This window comes from Narcine bancroftii, chromosome 14 (assembly GCF_036971445.1).
Source record: "Narcine bancroftii isolate sNarBan1 chromosome 14, sNarBan1.hap1, whole genome shotgun sequence".
NCBI lineage: Eukaryota > Metazoa > Chordata > Chondrichthyes > Torpediniformes > Narcinidae > Narcine > Narcine bancroftii.
This window is the reverse complement of record NC_091482.1, coordinates 39,416,567-39,425,209: the sequence shown is the minus strand read 5'-3', so window position 1 is coordinate 39,425,209 and position 8,643 is coordinate 39,416,567.

The window sequence follows — 8,643 nt, the reverse complement described above, 5'->3', positions numbered from 1 at the left end:
ATATAATGACCCATATTATTTCCTTCTTTTTCCACACAAGGGGTATATGGATGTTGGGTGGTATTTTCTGCCCAGCATTTCTCAGGAACTGAGGTATGGGAAATGAAATTACCTTCCTTTCTTCCCCAAATGTGGTCCTGAAACAGGACCACTGTGTCTCTGCATTTCTTACATTTCACACCTGATAAAGACATAGGCAAACTAAGAAAAATCAAAGAACATAACAATAACATTGTGAATCAAGTCTTTCTGTGAAATCGTAAGGTAAGAGGTTTTTCTCCAGGAACACAAGTCCAATCTGAGTTCGTATCAGGGTCCTGAGGCGCCTCTACAGGTCCCTTAAATCTGGATGCGTGCGTCCACCCCTTCTCTCTTGTTCGTGCTGCAGCCTCTGTAGTTAAGAGAACTTGGTATGGACCTTCCCACTGGGGCTGGAGTTTTTCAGTTTTCCAGGTCTTGATGAGAATCCAGTCTCCTGGTTCCACTTTGTGTAAAGAAAAGTCGAAAGGCGGTGTTTGTGCCAATAGTCCTCTCTTTCGTAAATCTGCAAGAGAGCGTGACAGTGCCTGTAAATAGTTCCTAACAAATATATCCCCTTCCCCCAAGGTGGGACACCCCTCAACTGTACTCCAGAAGGGAAGCCCAAACATCATTTCATAAGGGGACAACCCTACATCTTTTCGTGGGGCAGTACAAATTCTCAATAAAGCCAGGGGCAGACACTTTATCCAAGGCATTTTAGTTTCCACCATTAATTTTGTCAATTGTATTTTTAGGGTTCCATTCATACGTTCAACCCTCCCTGAGCTTTGTGGATGCCAAGGGGTATGTAATTTCCAAGAAACCTGTAATGCATTACAAATCAATTGCTGGATTTTTGAAGAAAAATGTGGACCCCTGTCTGAGTCTATAGAATCCATTATACCATATCTGGGGATTATCTGCTCTAGGAGGAGGCGAGCTACTGTAGAGGCTGTAGTATTTACTGTTGGGAAGGCTTCCACCCATCTGGTAAAGTGATCTATTATCACCAACAGATATTTCCATCTTTGGACTTGAGGTAACTCTGTGAAGTCGATCTGGATACGTTGAAAAGGGCGTATGGCTAATGGTTGACCTCCCATGGTCCCTGTCCTTATTACCTTCTTATTAATTTTTGTGCATAGGTGACAATTCTGCACCTCCTGTTGGGCCAAGGTGTAGATTCCCTTACACACATATTCTCGAAGCACTGTGTCACATAAGGCTTGGGTGCCCCAGTGGCTCTGATGATGCAGGTGTTTTAAAATATTGCGAGTTATTTCTTTATTTAGAACCATTCTTCCATCTGGTGTCTTCCATGTTCCATCAGGCAGCTGGCTTGCGCCCAGCTGAGCCATGTCCTTTTCTTCCTTAGCAGTGAAAATGGGAGCCTTCTTTATGCCTTGCCTTATTGGGATTAAGGTCAGCAAACGGACTTCTTGTTGCATGGCTGCCCTTTTGGCTTCTTCATCAGCCAGTCTGTTTCCAATTGCTGTCGGGGTATCTCCCCTCTGATGGCTTGGTATGTAGACCACTGCTATTTCCTGGGGTAATGTCAAGGCTTCTAAAGTCAGAGTAATCATCTGTTCATGTGCCAATTCCTTTCCTCTTGATGTAATTAGACCACGCTCCTTCAAGATCTTACCAAAGGTATGCACTACCCCGTATGCGTATTTGGAATCAGTGTAAATCGTTCCAATTTTCTTTGACAGTATTCTGAGGGCTCTTTGCAAGGCATATAGTTCACAGGATTGTGCTGACCAGCTTCCGGGTAGTCTCGTGGATTCTACTACTTTCCAAGTATTTCCTTCTATTATAGCATATCCACTTCTTCTCATTCCGTCAACACATGTGGCGGAGCCGTCAATGTAGAATTCATATCCTTCTCCCAGTGGAGTATCGCAAAGGTCTTCTCGGGTCTTGGTCTGAAGATCTGTCAACTCGACACAGTCGTGCTCCACCTCTCTCTCTGTTTCACTGCCGTATAAAAACTGAGCTGGGTTGCAGCTATTAATCTTTGCAAACTGTAGATCTTCTCCGACCATTAAAATGGTTTCATACTTTAATATGCGAGAATCAGTCAGCCATCGATGGGCAGTTTGTGTTAATAAAACACTCACAGAATGGGAGGTGTACACAGTCATCTTTCCTCCAAAAGTAAGTTTACGTGCTTCCTCTACCAACAGAGCAGCAGCCGCTACTCCCTGGATACACGTCGGCCATCCGCGAGACACTGGGTCCATCATTTTGGAAAGGAAAGCCACTGGGTGTCGCTGACCGCCTTTTTCCTGTGTTAAAACTCCCACAGCTGTTCCTTGGTTATGAGTGACAAATAGCTGGAAGGGCTGTTTTAAAGAGGGCAGAGTGAGTACTGGGGCTCGTGTTAGGCGATGTTTCAAGTCCTCGGACCATCCCTCCTCCTCCTGGGTCCATTTCAATGGATAGTCATTTTCATTTGTCAGTTTATCATACATAAACTTCACCAAAGCTGAGTAGTCCTCTATCCATAACCTACAGTATCCTAAGAGTCCCAGGAATTGTCTTATTTCCTTCTTATTACGGGGTAAAGGCATCCGAGTGATTCCCGCAATTCGTTCAGGGGTAATCCGTTTCTGTCCTTTACTTATCTGGTGTCCCAGATATATCACAGTTTTCTCAACAAACTGTAACTTGTTCCTGGACACCCGTAGACCCTTTTTCCCCAGATAATTCAAGAGTCTAATGGTCTCTCCCCTCATTTCTTGTTCCTTGGGACCTGATAATAGTAAATCATCCACATACTGCATTAGTTGGAAATCATCAGATTGTGGATAGTCCATCAGGATTTGTTCTAGCATTTGTCCAAACAGGTTCGGAGATTCAGTGAACCCTTGGGGCAATACAGTCCACCGAAGCTGTCTCCGTCTACCTGTCCATGGATTTTCCCATTCAAACGCAAACATATCTCTACTTTCCTCTTCTAATGGACACGTCCAGAAGGCATCCTTCAAGTCGATAACACTAAACCACTCATGGTCTGGGGGAATCCGACTCATAATAGTATAGGGATTAGGCACCACTGGGTGGCGGGTCTGAACAATAGCATTCAAACTTCTTAGATCCTGAACTAGGCGATAGGATCCATCTGACTTTTTTACTGGGAGTATAGGGGTGTTATAAGGTGACATGCATTCTTCTAATAGTCCGTCTCGTATTAAAGTCTCAATTACCGGCTGTAGCCCTTTTCTCCCTTCCAAAGAAATAGGATACTGACGTTTCCTTACCGGCTGATGACCTGGTATTAATGTGACATGTAAAGGTGGGATGTCCAGACCTCCTCGATTTCCCTCCTTATACCAGACTCTCTCGTCAATCTGCCGTTCATCCTCTTCCTTTAAAGCGCAGAGGTGGACTCGCACTTCTCCGTCCACAGGGAGAGCACCCAAACCTAGGAGAGCCTGTAAGTCCCTTCCTAGGAGGTTAAATCCAGCCGAAGGTAATAACAAGAGGTCTTGTACCCCTTCTCTTTCTTCCAGTTTCACTGTTACTTGGGGAATTATTGATACCATTCTGGGAGCCCCTTCTATCCCAGAAATTGTCAAATTACTTTTTATAGGCTCAGTTCCGATTGGCACAGTTATTACACTACTTCGTTCCGCTCCTGTGTCCACCATAAACACCACCTCTTCTCCCTTGGGACCAATTTTTAGTTTTACCAGGGGTTCCCTCTTATATTTGGTCCCTAACATTTGGAACCCCTGACACCTCTAATCTTCTTCCATAAGTTCGAGGGCACACAATTCCCTCTTGTATCGGGGGCATTCCCTCTTAAAGTGTCCTTCCTCATTGCAGTAATAGCACTTAATGAACCTCCGGGGTCTTCCCTCTCTTGGATATCTTGGATTGTTTAGAGGAAGGTTTTGTTTTCTTTCCCCTCTGGATTCAGCATTCATCTGTCGGATAGTCTGTACCATAACCTTTGTCGCCTTCTTTTTATCTTCTTCTTCTCTCTGCACATATACTTTTTGTGCCTTTTTTAACAGTTCACTTAGGGGTTTTTCACTCCAGTCCTCCTCCTTTTCTAGTTTCTTTCTAATGTCTTGCCATGATTTGGAAACAAATTCAATTCGAATAAGCTGTTCACCCATTGGTGTACTAGGGTCCACACCAGCCTACTGTTGGACATTCTTTCTCACCCTCTCCAAAAAATCAGTAGGGGAATCGTCTTTCCCCTGATGGTTCCCAAATGCCTTGGTAAAATTGTGACCCTTTGGCACAGCCTCCCGTATCCCTTTAATTGTCCACTCTCTATATTGTCTCATACTTGCCAATCCCTCGGGTGTTCGTTTGTCCCACCTGGGTTCATTTAAGGGATATTTTTGTTCATGGGGTCTAGGGTCCCCAGGTTGTTCATATTCCCACATGAGGAGGGCAGCCCGTCGAATCATCTGCCTCTCCTGGGGTGAGAATAATGTTCCCATTATTGCCTGCATCTCTTCCCACGTATATGCGTTTGGTCCCAAGAATTGGTCAAGCTGTTCAGCCAGTCCTATAGGATCTTCCAATAACTTTTTCATTTCTTTCTTAAATCCCCGCACCTCTGTACTAGTTAGGGGAACATTCACATATCCCGTTCCCCCTCCCGGTCCTCCCATAGGAACTTCTCTCAGGGGATTTAGGTTTATTGAAAACTTTGATGGTCCTGGACCAGTCTGGGATCTTGTCCAGGGTCAGTTTACCGGTGGAAGTTTAGGGTCCGACTCCCTTAATTCATCTTTTTTTTCCCGGCCCCCTTCGGGGCAATCAGATTCATCAACTTTCCCCTCCGGTAATAAGCTTTCCTCGGGCGCAGTAGGCACCGGGGGAATATAAGGAGGGGGAAGGTTGTCCAGAGGTTCCCATTTCTTTTCTCCTGCTACCCTCAATTTAAAACACTTTGTTAAGGATCCTGGCCAGCGAACCCAACAAAATGCATATGCTGACTCTTCTTGATTCACCTTTGGTCTCGAATTTACATATATGTTTAATGCTTGTCTAACCCAATCCTCATCAGATCCAAATTTCGGCCACCAGACCGAGGAACCTTTAATAAGTTGTTTCGACCAAAGAAGACAATATTGAACCATCTTTTTCTTGTTTTTGTCTCGATATCTTTTACTATCCCAATTTTCAAACATTCTCCCCAAAGGGCTGTCAAGGGGAACTCCCAGGAATTGTCCTGAATTTTCAGACGAGCCCTTAGATTTTGATCCTCCCATTTTCCCACCTAGATCTGTTTATCGTTGCTGAGGACCCTCTCGTTCTGGACCCTACTCCCTTCTTCAAAGACGCCTCGTCGGAGGTACTGTTTCTCCTTCGGTTACCGCTGAGGTTTCCCTGGGGTTGACCCCTCTCTTCTCGGCACTTCGTCAGAGGTGCTGTCCCTCCTTCGGTTACCGCCGAGGTTTCCCTGGGGTCTATCCTAGAGTCCCGCGACAGGGTCCTCACGCCACGACAAAAGCTCTATACCTGATCTATTACGTTAGGTTTTTTATCCAAACAGGTGTATCCCGTTACACCTGTTACCCAATCCCCACACCACAATCGTAAGTCGTCACTTACCGGTGACTTCCCGGGGATTGAACCGTCACCCTTCTCCTCTCCGTCTTGTCGTGTCACCTTGTCCGGATACCACTCGCTCAAGCCGCCCGAAGCGACGAGCAAGGGACTATGAGCCGCTGAACTCAGCGGGGTGCACCGCCTCCGATGTCCCTCTTCTCGCCTCCCCTCACGGCCGGAGTGTAGATCCCGGACGAGCCCCCATTTGTCAGAAATAAAACTTCTCACACATGAGTCTCTTTAAAACTGATGACACGACAAGCTTTATTTACAAGTCTGCAGAGTTGGACTCAACTGGCTTCTCACCAGTTAAGCCCCGATACATACAGTGCATTGATTTTTATACCCTTATTGTTTGCCCTTCCCCTTCTTATTAATACTGTTTTAATTGGTTAGTATTACAAAAGCATTCTAAGTATAACTGCATTTTTAATGATCACGTTCGTTACGTACGCTGTGAACTCTACATACACTAAATTCTGTTTCTCACCCTTCTTATCAATCTTTTGTCTCCTGCATGTCTCTCACTATGACCATGAAAAGATAGGTTTAAAAAAACATATCCAGCTGAACCTTTTGTCCTTGGCTGCTAGTAGGTTCCCTGTCCGTTCTGGCTTCCCTTTTTATGATTAATCATCACATTTTAACTTAAGTCATTTTAACCTAAATTCTCTATATATAACAATGAGGATTGGGTTAGACAAGCATTAAACATATATGTAAATTCGAGACCAAAGGTGAATCAAGAAGAGTCAGCATATGCATTTTGTTGGGTTCCCTGGCCAGGATCCTTAACAAAATGTTTTAAATTGAGGGTAGCGGGAGCAAAGAAGTGGGAACCTCTGGACAACCTTCCCCCTCCTTATATTCCCCCGGTGCCTACTGCGCCCGAGGAAAGCTCATTACCGGAGGGGAAAGGTGATGAATCTGATTGCCCCGAAAGGGGCCGGGAAAAAAAGGATGAATTAAGGGAGTCGGACCCTAAACTTCCACCGGTAAACCGACCCTAGACAAGATCCCAGACTGATCCAGGACCATCAAAGTTTTCAGTAAGCCTAAATCCCCTGAGGGAAGTTCCTATGGGAGGACCGGGAGAGGGAACGGGATATGTGAATGTTCCCCTAACTAGTACAGAGGTGCGGGGATTTAAGAAAGAAATGAAAAAGTTATTGGAAGATCCTATAGGACTTGCCGAACAGCTCGACCAATTCCTGGGACCAAACACATATACGTGGGAAGAGATGCAGGCAATAATGGGAACATTATTCTCACCCCAGGAGAGGCAGATGATTCGACGGGCTGCCCTCCTCATGTGGGAATATGAACAACCTGGGGACCCCAGACCCCATGAACAAAAATATCCCTTAAATGAACCCAGGTGGGACAAACGAACACCCGAGGGATTGGCAAGTATGAGACAATATAGAGAGTGGACAATTAAAGGGATACGGGAGGCTGTGCCAAAGGGTCACAATTTCACCAAGGCATTTGGGAACCACCAGGGGAAAGACGAGTCCCCTACTGATTTTTTGGAGAGGGTGAGAAAGAATGTCCAACAGTATGCGGGCGTAGACCCTAGTACACCAATGGGTGAACAGCTTATTCGAATTGAATTTGTTTCCAAATCATGGCAGGACATTAGAAAGAAACTAGAAAAGGAGGAGGACTGGAGCGAAAAACCCCTAAGCGACCTGTTAAAAAAGGCGCAAAAAGTATATGTGCAGAGAGAAGAAGAAGATCAAAAGAGGGCGACAAAGGTTATGGTACAGACTATCCGACAGATGAATGCCGAATCCAGAGGGGAAAGAAAACAAAACCTTCCTCTAAACAATCCAAGATATCCAAGAGAGGGAAGACCCCGGAGGTTCGTTAAGTGCTATTACTGCAATGAGGAAGGACACTTTAAGAGGGAATGCCCCCGATACAAGAGGGAATTGCGTGCCCTCGAACTTATGGAAGAAGATTAGGAGGGTCAGGGGTTCCAAATGTTGGGGACCAAGTATAAGAGGGAACCCCTGGTAAAACTAAAAATTGGTCCCAAGGGAGAAGAGGTGGTGTTTATGGTGGACACAGGAGCGGAACAAAGTAGTGTAATAACTGTGCCAATCGGGACTGAACCTGTAAAAAGTAATTTGAAAATTTCTGGGATAGAAGGGGCTCCCAGAATGGTATCAATAATTCCCCAAGTAACAGTGAAACTGGAAGAAAGATAAGGGGTACAAGACCTCTTGTTGTTACCGTCGGCTGGATTTAACCTCCTTGGAAGGGACTTACAGGCTCTCCTAGGTTTGGGTGCTCTCCCTGTGGACGGAGAAGTGCGAGTCCACCTCTGTGCTCTAAAGGAAGAGGATGAACGGCAGATTGACGAGAGATTCTGGTATAAGGAGGGAAATCGAGGAGGTCTGGACATCCCACCTTTACATGTCACATTAATACCAGGTCATCAGCCGGTAAGGAAACGTCAGTATCCTATTTCTTTGGAAGGGAGAAAAGGGCTACAGCCGGTAATTGAGACTCTAATACGAGACGGACTATTAGAAGAATGCATGTCACCTTATAACACCCCTATACTCCCAGTGAAAAAGTCAGATGGATCCTATCGCCTAGTTCAGGATCTAAGAAGTTTGAATGCTATTGTTCAGACCCGCCACCCAGTGGTGCCTAATCCCTATACTATTATGAGTCGGATTCCCCCAGACCATGAGTGGTTTAGTGTTATCGACTTGAAGGATGCCTTCTGGATGTGTCCATTAGAAGAGGAAAGTAGAAATATGTTCGCGTTTGAATGGGAAAATCCATGGACAGGTAGACGGAGACAGCTTCGGTGGACTGTATTGCCCCAAGGGTTCACTGAATCTCCGAACCTGTTTGGACAAATGCTAGAACAAAATCTGGCGGACTATCCACAATCTGATGATTCCCAACTAATGCAGTATGTGGACGATTTACTATTATCAGGACCCAAGGAACAAGAAATGAGGGGAGATACAATTAGACTCTTGAATTATCTGGGGAAAAAGGGTCTACGGGTGCCCAGGAACAAGT